The sequence below is a fragment of the Schistocerca americana genome, chromosome 1 (genome assembly GCF_021461395.2).
Source record: "Schistocerca americana isolate TAMUIC-IGC-003095 chromosome 1, iqSchAmer2.1, whole genome shotgun sequence".
Classification (NCBI taxonomy): Eukaryota; Metazoa; Arthropoda; class Insecta; order Orthoptera; family Acrididae; genus Schistocerca; species Schistocerca americana.
This window is the reverse complement of record NC_060119.1, coordinates 667,528,655-667,540,938: the sequence shown is the minus strand read 5'-3', so window position 1 is coordinate 667,540,938 and position 12,284 is coordinate 667,528,655.

Sequence of the window (12,284 nt, the reverse complement as noted above, 5' to 3'; positions counted from 1 at the left end):
TGTCCTCACTATACATAAATAACTTTAAAGCTGTACTAGGCATGTGCAAAAAATTCTCTTTTCGTATGTAACCAACACTGTGATTACAGGTAACACACCATACCTCCAGACATAGAAAAAAAAGTTTACAGGAGACACAAAAAACCGCTTCATACAAAAATTCTAAAACAAAACTTTCCGATATTTTTTCCTAACAAAATGTGATTGTATGTGGTTGTGGGCTGCTACATATTATGGAATTTGTATCCAACTTTGTGTTACCGGTAACTTATTTTTTTTATTTTATTTCATCTGAATATGTTTCCTTTTTGCAGTAAACAATGTGGGATATAAGGTTCAAACGTTCAAATGTGTGTGAATTCCTAAGGGACACACTACTCAAACTAACTTATGCTGAGAACAACACCCACACCCATGCCCGAAGGAGGACTCGAACCTCCTGCGGGAGGGGCCGCGCGGCCACTCCGCGCTGCGAATATAAATCAAAACTCTTATGTTCTAAGAATAAAAATTTATGTTACTTATTTTTCTCATACTAAATACATTTTAAACATTATTACATCAAAAGATGTTCATGGACTTCAACATTCTCTTCAGCTTAATCTCTCTTTCTTGTCCGATATGTGAAAATTTCATTCCGGAATTCATCTGTTCTTCCAGAATGTAAGTTCAGCTGTTTTAAATGTCTTCCATTTTTATGATGTTTATGGGTATTTTGGCTTTGTAGACAGGTTTCTTTGGAAGTTCTAGATTCACCTAAGTATTCATTAAATAAAAGCTACACTTTAAATGAAAGATATCAGCCCGCAGGCAATTGCCGTGAGTTACACTTGTTGCTGGAGGCCTTTTATTGACTGTATACAAGTTATGTACCTGCAGTAAACGATGCGCAAAACGATTTCTGAAAAGTCTGGGCACGTTCCCTTTCTACAGTTAACGATTATATCGTTAAGCAAGCAATAACAACATGAATTCAGTTTGACATAAAAAATAATGTCATTTTAAATGTAGATAATTCTGTAGATTGTGTAACAAGCATAAAATTTTTAGGGATAAATATTGACTGTCAGTTGAAGTGGAATGAGCATACAAATATACTAGCAAAAATAATGTTACCTATAAGTTTCGTGCTGCCATCAGTATGTAACACCAAATGCCTCATAGTTCCACGCTATTCCCATATATATTCAGTCCAACTATGGTGTCGGTTTTTGGAGATAAGTGCAAAAATATAACCAAAATATCGAACTAAAGAAGAAGGTCGTAATAGAAACGCTAGAAAACAATGAGGCTCAATATAAAAATCTGTTTGTGGAATTCCCATTCCAAACGCACCAGGTGAGTTTAGCTACCATTGCATTAAGCATAGTATGAAAAAATTTATAATTATTACACTGAGGTCTCTGTTAATGATCATGGAACTAGGGCCAGAGGCAACACGTTGAAGGCGTAGTCGATTTTAATTGGCTTTCCGTTGATGTGGCAGTCCCTCGTGCCGGCGAGCACCTCACGTGTTCTGAATTGGAGTACAAGCGAACGAGTGACGGTGCGCCTGTTGCGCGGCAACCCTTCCAACGACTGCGTAAAGCTTGTCACCTAGCACGCAGGCGTCACCGTGGAAGAAATTCGCTCGGCAGCTGCAGCCGAGCTGGGTATGTACACAAAGTTCACCCCTTGACGGTTGTTGAGTTGGAGTACAATCGGAAGTGCTATGGTAGGAAGGCCAGTCAAAGAACTCCACAGTTGTGTAGTGAGGGAATAGTTTCACACTGATTATTTTCAAAAAGTTTTGTAGCCTATAGTGGCAAAAATATCTCGAGAAAAGACAGTGATTCTTAAGTGCTTTATTTATGCCACTTAAACGTCGCCGTGAAATGCGGTTGCCATCATCCAAAAGTGTGAATTCGTCCAATGGCTCAATAGGTGACTGAAGTACGAGGTTTGATCCTCCAGTGCTGTAGAGCCAAACTAAATGATGAAAATGTGCAAAAATGTAACAAAATAGAATATTTTTGTGGACCCGTTGTCACACATGAAGCATTTGAACACGTCAGTGAAAAAAGAAATATTTATGACACACAGACGACAATGTTTTCCAAATGTTTGAATGAATAGACGCCAACAAACAGGATGAAATGAAGAAGTTGTTTACATTGATTTTGTGGATAGAATTGCTGAAACATCCGTGCATCCATTTTATTAGTCGTAGAATCCATTTTCTATTCAAATATTACTGCAAAAGGTAATGAGTAATAATATTTCTGAAATTTTTTCGAGAATGTTGCATTTTGCTGACAATACAAAAGTTTACGCTTTAGACTGTCTGTCAAAAGTGCAGTTCCTCATCGTCGAAATACGATGTATCTACGTGTCTAAATAATAAGGGTCTGAGGACGAATTGTATTCACGCAATATTTGATACGCAAGAGATCCAAGTGTGGTATTAAAATGTTTAAAATACGGTGCGATGATGTAAACTTTTACAGTTTGCGAATTTACACCGGCAAATTACCTACAAAGGAAATATCACACCAACAAATGTTGTGATGAATTTTGTCATGCTGCATTCAGTAAAGGCCATATATTATGTACCGGTAATTCGTATACCAGTGCCGAGTTGGCAACGAAACTCACAACGAGGAATAAGCATTTGATTGGTACTTTCAAACAAATATCAAAGGATTTTCCAAAAAAACTGTAGCGACCAAACTGAAACGCGGGGAAGCAATTGCAAAAGAGAGGTCAAGGAATTACACTCGTGAAATGGAAAGACAAAAGAAACGTTTTGGTTCTTTCCACCAAATATTCGAGTGAAATGAAAAGAGAATTTATCGCAAATTAAAAATTGTTACTGAGTATATGAAGGGAAAAACTGCTGAGACCTTTCTCATCAGTTGACTATATATACCAGAGGCAGACAGTAACTTGGTATGCAAAGTTAGCATTCGATCTCTTTTGGAACACCGCTGTTGTGAATGCGTTATATGTATTCCAAGATGTGACGAGACGGGAAATGTCAATTACAATGTTTCGGAAATAGTTCACAGATGCTCTCACATGGCATTCACATAAAGGAACTACAGTCAGTTTCTACACATGAAGAAGCAAACATCAGCTGGGAACAAAGGAAGATAAGGGAAATAAAGTGCGTAGATATTGTCCTGAATGTTACAATACAAACATAAAAACATTCGCGCACAATTCAGCTAGAAAATTAGCTTTAACAGTTGGCTACCTTTTGCGATTACTGAATGTTTCAATAAATTTCATGAAAATTACTTTTTTTTATCCTTGATACTGCCGCTTTCGTGCACTGATGTCGTCCAAACGAGACATGCACTGTCAGGCAAAAGGGACTGACGGCTCGCGTAAGGTGAATGGTTCAAATGGCTCTGAGCACTATGGGACTCAACATCTGAGGTCATCAGTCCCCTAGAACTTAGAACTACTTAAACCTAACTAATCTAAGGACATCACACACTTCCATGCTCGAGGCAGGATTCGAACCTGCGACCGTAGCGGTCACGCGGTTCCAAACTGAAGCGCCTAGAACCGCACGGCCACACCGGCCGGCGCGTAAGGTGAGCTTATGAGAAAATACATGGGTACATGCAGGCTAATGTAACCTTTACCGTTTGAGGATAATTGAACCAAATTTGCGCATATTCTCATTATGTTACGGGCTATAGTCTCGATTTTTTTTTTCAATTTTTGGTCAAATAATCTGATTAGGACATTGCTGGGTACTTTTAGAACACATATTGTGACATGAAGAGCGTTTTCTCAAATGGTTATTTTGCCTATCACTTTCAAAATGTGGTAAGTTACCCTTAGTAATTAGATAAAGAAATATTTGCATCAGTGTCTTAATATCAGTCTTAGAGCTCTCGCAATATTTTTTTTTTAATTTATGTCACGATACATAGCAATTTTTATTTCGCAAAAATTTAAATAAATTTGATAGTAGTGGACTTTGAAGAATTTTGCACCACATGATGTTGTGTTACAGTATGCACAAGGTCTCTAGAATATTTCACCTTTTTATCTGCTGTGGTTCAGCAGAAAACGTTCCTTATAAACTGAAAATGAACGTTGTAGGAAGAGCAGAAAAAAGATTTTATTAGCATTTACGTCAGAAACAAATGCCTTAATGTTGGACACAACCATATATTTCGCCTTTTTGGTCCTCGTGTAGCTCTCTTCTTCTAGTCTTCTTCTTCTGGCTGCCCTTTAGGCAATGTTCTTCACTAATATTCCAGAACTAGCAATACGCACATCAATCTTCTTCAGTAGGTTTTCAGTGAAGCAACCTGCATCAAATCCTAATCTCGTAAGGGCCCTGATTCTTCAGCTATTACCGCCATGAACACCAAATCAGCGTCATATGACGAAATTCTGTCAATAGTACTTGAGCAAATGCTATCTTCGGTTATCTCTTCTAAATGAGGTTCTTAAAGCTTGTTCGGGTTTTATATTCCACCATGTATGCATTTCTTTACTAAATCGTAATTAATAGCACCGTAAATGGGTTCACAGCCTTCTCTATCCAAAGAAATAACAAAATATCACAAAAAAGTACAGAATCGTATAGAAAACGAAGCGTAGCACTGCGAATTGGTTGAAACAAGGTGGCTTTTACATCATTTGTAGCACGAATTGACCTCTGAAAATTGGAGACAATACTTCTAACTTACTACAGAACTATCTGATGGCAAAAAAATAAGACAAAAACTTAAAAAAAAATCAGCATTTTTGAACAAGTTTGCATAGCCCCCTCTCCCCCTTAACGTGTTGATTAATAGGTACTCAGAAAAGTTAACCAGGGAAAGCAAAAGAGTACTACGAAATCATCTTGTAGCGCAAACGGTTCAAAGAAATGGAAAAGATAACTGTAATCAAAATGTTGTATGATACAGGATTACTTAAACAACACTAAATTCGGTTTGGTGAAACTTCTTAAGCTTGATAAAAACTTTTAGGATTGGTAAAATTTACAGTCATGAAACGTCTCTTTTGTTGCACAATACACGTTAATGTATACAACTGGAAAATTTTAAGCTCAAGATCTGTGATAAAAAAGGACAATTTTCTTTCATCTTCTTGAATATAATGTCACTTTGGCGACCCATTTTTTCACACAGACGAAGAGAAAGTGACCCGTAACGAGATGTGATAAAAACAGTGCTGCGTAAGTTCCAGAAATAACTACAACTGTTAGTATTTATATGCCCACCATGTTTGTTAACATTTAGTTGTTTATTCTTGTATTAAGCTATATGTATAATACAATAAAATTATCTGTGGCTTCACAATTCTGACTGAATGTCCTTCATAGTTTGCATTGTATACATGGCCTGTTTACAAAATCTATAGAGCAAAGCGGTTTGTTTCTTTTCCATTTCGAGTTTCGATGTCCTGCCTTTGGATGGAGTCTAGCAATCTTTCTCTGTCACAGACGACCTGGTTGAATGCGTTGCAGTTATTTAAGGCTATTTTTGTCAGTTTTAAGACCGTAAGATGTCTTTAATCGATGACAAAAGTGAAAAAATATAGTGGGCCAACTTCAAAGGACAGGTTTTTGACGTCCAGAGGCGGGAACGAAACGTAGGACCGCAAGCGCTACACATCGGTGGTTGGCTGCACTACTAGCGCTTGCCAGAGCAGCAAGTACGAGTTTCCGCCGCTTGGTGCGCTGTCTCGTTGACCATCGAGTCCGGGATATTTGATTACTTCCCCGCCTAGTTCAAATGCCCTACACTAATTCGTCGATTAGATAATCTTGCTAATGTAACAGTTTTTTCTCGTTTGGACAAAGTGCGACGATTGCAGTTTACCAGTCCTCAACCGTGATTCGCCAACAGTCCGTTTGAGTCCATGTTTACTAAAAACAACAGCTCATCATCTGAGCTTTTCGCTTGCTAGCAGTTTTACTTGAGAAGTCGTAAAGTATTTCTTGCAATAAAAACTGGATGATAGCTGAACCTTCTTGTCAACTATCTGTTAAGTTGCTCTCTCAACAGTTGCTTCACTTTATTGCGAACTTTGATCCGATCATTTTTTGACTTTGACAGTATCTGTGTTGCCCAATATGATTTACGTAGACACGACAAAATGCACTTTCGGAAATTTTGTCCGTGCTCAGCGTAATTTATTCCTACCCGCTAACATCACTCCCATGGAAGCGATATACATGCTTCTTTACATCTGGCGGAGATTATTGGCTGACAAATTTATGTTTCGCAAATGCACAACTCTATATTCACAGAAATTAGTAAATCGACAATTGCATTAGATTTGAGGAAGGAAAAATTACTTTCTCGAGTACTACAATTAAACCGAATCCATCCTGATTTACGTTACACTAAATGATTCGTTGTACGAAACTATAATCCCCCAGCAAATCAAAATGACTCACTTTTTTCAGGCAGCTGTCAACAGCATCGATATACCTGGAGAAATGCATGTATGATACACACTGAGCTGTCTTACAACACATTTGTTCATTACCGGTTACCGAGCGAGGTGGCGCAGTGGTTAGCACACTGGACTCGCATTCGGAAGGACGACGGTTCAATCCCGTCTCCGGCCATCCTGATTTAGGTTTTCCGTGATTTCCCTAAATCGCTAGAGGCAAATGCCGGGATGGTTCCTTTGAAAGGGCACGGCCGATTTCCTTCCCCATCCTTTCGTAATCCGAGCTTGTGCTCCGTCTCTAATGACCTCGTTGTCGACGGGACGTTAAACACTAATCTCCTCCTCCTCCATTACCGGTTTCGATGAGGGATGATCTTCACAGTAGAAAAATATCTTCTGTAATAACTTCGCATGGCATACATGCTATTTAACTAGGAAAGTATACGCCATTCTTGACTTGAAAACGTAAGAAAACTGATACTTAGCTGCATAATACAGCACCAATTTTGTGCCTATGCAGTGGTGCTGGGCACTAACTGCTCTTGTTTTGATGATTTCAATGTTGTTTTCTGCTTGGTTAATCTGTATTACTGTGTTAAGCAACTATTTTTTTTTTTTAAGTTTTCAAGTCGGAAAAGGCGTATACTTCCCTGGTTGAATAGTATGTATGCCATGAGCACTTGCTATAATAGATATTTTTCCACTGCGAAGATGGTCCACGATACTAGTAGTGGATAAATGTACTGTAAGACGGCACAGTGTGTGTCAAGGATTTCTCCAAGTAAAATGACTCAGTTACATTGGGAAGAAATCGCATTCAGATGTACCTCTAGTAGTACGGTGATGAGTTTGTAACACCTATTTTTGACTTATTTTGTATTTGTTCCAAAATTTCTATCTCATTTTGTAGTATTGCTTACGTATAGTGTTGTATCTGTCATGGAAATTCTTTGACTATGTTTCAACTGTTGAAATATGAGCGATATTGTTTAAAATTATGCTCGTGGATTTAAATAACTACTGAAATGATTGTGATGTAATGTTCTATAAATGACTTGGTTCATAATTAGGGAACGTAGAGTTAAATGTAAAAGATGTACGGAAGCCCCGCAGCTACGGAAGTAGCCTGGCGGAGTGGAAAATGTGTGGTTGTCGCGCAAGTGGCAACTCGTCCTTTGTGGCGAGTAAGGAGTCTGGGCTGAGCAGTGCTGTGGTTAACACCTTGCTAGCAGCAGCGGATCTTAGTGTCTCACATTCCTAGAGTTTTGAGGCCAGAGGAGCTTAAGGGCAGTATTTATGAGCCTCGGATTCTGAATTTGGTGATACCATTATCATGACATTGTTTTTGGCCCTATAAAAATTTTATTTCGACGCCAAAAAGATCAGTAATAGGGCGAGGCCAACAGTACTGACATGACAACATCGCCGCCAGTGCCACCAGCCTTCCACTAAATTGTTTTGCATTTGGTGCTCTGTAAATGTACCAGGTGTTTGTGAAAATTTGCTTGATTTAATAATAATCGTTCTGTTACTAAAATCTTACACCCGCGATTATCCAAAATCACAAACCTGGACAGGATTCCTATCCTAGTGAATTTAATTCCAAGTGTTCTTATTATAAGAAAGTGGCTGAACTTGAATTTAACGTTGTGTTGTCATTTGCACAGCCAGTTACCATTCTGAGTAGGTCAAAAGACTGCTTATGAAAGCACATTTGTTATTTAAAGACTTATAGTTTGTTGTGATTTACTTAACTAATAATTAATGATGAGAATACTTATCTTTTCTTACACATACTGGGGTAGTTTCTTAATTAGCATGGTTCTTCAAGCCATGAAAGTTTAAGGGTCCTCATGGACCTATCTAGTTATTTAATGAAGCAATGCAAAGGCTTCTTCAGAGCAAGTGTAGTTAGATTTGCATTCTGTTTGGTTGCTTCAATCCGAGTTTAAGAAAGAACTGTTTACTGTGCTATCTATTCAAATGCAAGTTGGTTAACGCACAGGCAGAAAGACCCTGTATTAGGCAATGAAGTTGCAGATTAAGATGATTAGTAGACCCCCTGATTTAAATTCAGAATCATTTCAAGATTTTCCCTGTTAAGTATTGCTACTAGTATCACGTGTGTCGGCATTTGGTTTCATAAACTGTTGCACGTAGTTCATTTAAGGTACGTGTTGTTGGTAGGCACATGTTGCTGTTTACTATCCCATTGTCCATTCGCTTATCTGACTTAGTAGCACATTTATCTGTAAGGTTAGGTTACTGTGTTGTAGTGTGAAGATATATAAGGAAAGAGTTAAGTGTATGCGTCAAGGAACGTTAGGCTAGCCTTAGCACTTCCTTCTACTTTATCATTTTGCTTGACACAAGAATGCCTAATTAGGCTTGTGACTTGTTTTAGTATGTAATGTTACAACTTGCTTTGTGCTGGGAGAACGTCTGTTCCAGACCCACCGTTTACTATTGTTCCTACTCTGCTGGAGTATTTCGGGAACGAATCCCAGTTTGATTGCTCTGTTTCCATTAGGTTTTCTCACCGTCACAACTTCCAAAAATTCCTGGGAGAGGTATAACGTTAGCATCGATTGCCGATGATAAAGTTAAAAGTTTCACGCTGTTCAGATAACCCATCCACATCGTATGTATACCAATAACTCTATCAAAAGATGGACTAAAATATACATTTCACTTTGACAGTCGTTTTTTGAAGACATATCAAGAATATCTAAGTCACTTGGCAACCGTGTTGAAGAAGTACGTTCAGACCGCAGGCCCGCGCCTGAATCAGATAAAATTCCTTTTTGTCCCCCAAGAAATAAAAATCCTGAATAACCTAGTAAATGTGGATGAAATCCATTCCATTCCAAAGAAAACAAGCGCAGTCACAGACTTTCCAACTACTCATCACATCTGTGATGTGAGAAGTTTTCTCTGAACGTGATTACATTAGATTAGATTAGATTAGATTAGTACTTGTTCCATAGATCATGAATACGACACTTCGTAATGATGTGGAATGTGTCAGGTTAATAAAAGGTGTCTATACAAGATATTACATTAGACAAAATATCACATGACACTCAATAATCTTTTTTTTTTTCTTTCTTTTGTGGAGGTTAGGAAATTACCCACTTACTATATCCAAAAATTCATCTAATGTGTAGAAGGAGTTGCCATTAAGAAATTCTTTTAATTTCCTTTTAAATGCTATATGGCTATCTGTCAGACTTTTGATGCTATTAGGTAAGTGACCAAAGACTTTTGTGGCAGCATAATTTACCCCCTTCTGAGCCAAAGTTGGATTTAACCTTGAGTAGTGAAGATTTTCTCCTAGTGTTGTAGCCATGTACACTGCTATTACTTTTGAATTCGTTCGGATTGTTAATAAAAAATTTCATAAGTGAATATATATATTGTGAGGCTAAAGTGAAGATTTCTACCACTTTTAATAAGTGTCTGCAGGATGATCTTGGATGAGCTGCAGCAATTATTCTGATTACACGCTTTTGTGCAATGAACACTCTTTTACTCAATGATGAGTTACCCCAGAATATGATGCCATACGAAAGCAGAGAACGAAAATAGGCGTGATAAGCTAATTTATTCAGATGTATATCGCCAAAATTTGCAATGACCCTAATAGCATAAGAAGCTGAACTCAAACATTTCAGCAGATCCTCAGTGTGTTTTTCAGGTTCAACCCCTCATCAATGCATACACCTAGAAATTTTGAATATTCTACCTTAGCTACCGATTTCTGATTGAAGTCTATATTTATTAATTGGGTCATTCCATTTGCTGTGTGGAACTGTATATACTGTGTTTTGTCAAAGTTTAATGAGAGCCAATTTGCAGAGAACCACTTAATGATTTTCTGAAAAACATCGTTTACAATTTCACCAGTTAATTCTTGTCTGTCGGGTGTGATAGCTATACTTGTATCATCGGCAAAAAGTACCAGCTTTGCATCTTCATGAATATAGACTGGCAAGTCATTAATACATATAAGAACAGCAGAGGACCCAAGGCCGAACCTTGCGGCACCCCATTCTTGATTGTTCCCCAGTTTGAGAAATCACCAGTTTTTTTTTCATAATGTGTGAACTGTTTATTTCAACTTTCTGCACTCTTCCAGTTAGGTATTATTTAAACCATTTGAGCACTGTCCCATTCATACCACAGTACTTGAGCTTATCTAGAAGTATGTGCTCATGCTACCGACGATTCATAAAGAACTTCTGGACCAAAGCATGTTCCTTGCAAGGTCTAGTGCAAGGAGACGCCAAATTTTCCTGAACGAGGTGTAATAAAGACTTTTCCTTGTCCTTAAGGAGGCGCTAACATCTTCTCCAGTCCTAGCACTGTATGACGAAAATGCCATGTCGGAACGTCACGCCAACAATAACGGTTGGTGAAAATTCAATAAGGTACTAAAAGGGCGATAGCTTATGCTTCCAGTGTACCCCCCCCCCCCCCAAGAACTACTCTACAACTGAACGAAAGTGCCTTCCAATTGTTTTTTCCATCAACAAGTTCCAGCCTTATTTATTTGGTAAACCATTCACCAAAATTCCTGATGCTGACTGACTAGCTAAATGATCCATCGAATCGACTGGCGAGATGGTCACCGAGGCGTCGGGTGCACGACGCCACCATGGTATACGGGAGAGGACGCTAACACTAGGACGACGATTGCCTATCAAAGAATTCTTTGGGTGGATACGGCAGAGTGGATGAAATCTCAGTCATCGCTGAACTAAACAATATTGCTCCTGAACAGAGGGCAGATACATCACTGATAAAAACCATAGAACCCTCGAAGACGGAGGAAATGATCAAATTTCAATTAATAAAGGGACATGGTATAAGAGGGGCTGTGATCCAGTAAGGCGGAAATGGTTGTTCGTCATCCCAGCTCATGTACGACCAGCCATGCTTAAGTTTTCCCACGATGCCCCAACTTCTAATCACAAGGAATTTATGAAAATTCTGGACAGCTACACTGGCCTACCGATCCGTGAGGCACTGTAAGGAATGTCAACAATGGAAACAAGCGGCGTAATTACCTCTGGGGCACCTGGTACCAATCCTGCCTGCAGTAGCGCCACTCGACCGAATTGGGATCGACCTATTGGAGGGGTTCTTAAGATCGGCAATGGGGAATCCATGAATGATACTCTACACTGCGTACCTCCATCGATATGCTGCCGCCAAAGTCGTACCAACTGCCGAAGCCCTGGGAATTGCAAAGTTCCTTGAATAAGACATCATTGTGAAGCACGGAACATCCCACGTGATGATTTCTGATCGTGTAAATGTTTCCCAGTCGAGACTAGTATCAGAGGTGATTTCACGTTACGACGTCACCAACTGGATGACAACTGCCAGCCATCCACAGAAGACTGGTATCACAGAAACCTTTAATAAGACGCTGACAGATATTCTCTCCATATACTCGTGCGTTGATGTTGAACAGAGAGACTGGTATGTAATTCTGTCTATCGTGACAGTCGCATACAACACAGCAAAGCAAGACATTACAAGTTCTTCCCTGTTCTTTCTGCTCGACGGTCGCGAAGTCGAAGTGACAATGGACACACAGTTACCCTGTCAGCCGCATGACTACGTGAAACACCTCACCAAAGGCAGTGAAGAAGCAAGGCATCTGCTTCGCACACGGGCTTTGGCACCCAGAAGAAAGACCGAGAGTGCTACAACTCCTAACACCATCCACTGAGATGCAGCCCGCAAAACCTAGTATGGATTTTTACGTCTATGCAGAAAGTGGGACTATTGGAAAAGTTACTAAATCACTACTTGAAGCTGCATCGTATTCTTCGTTGCTTGTTGGACGTAATATATGAAGT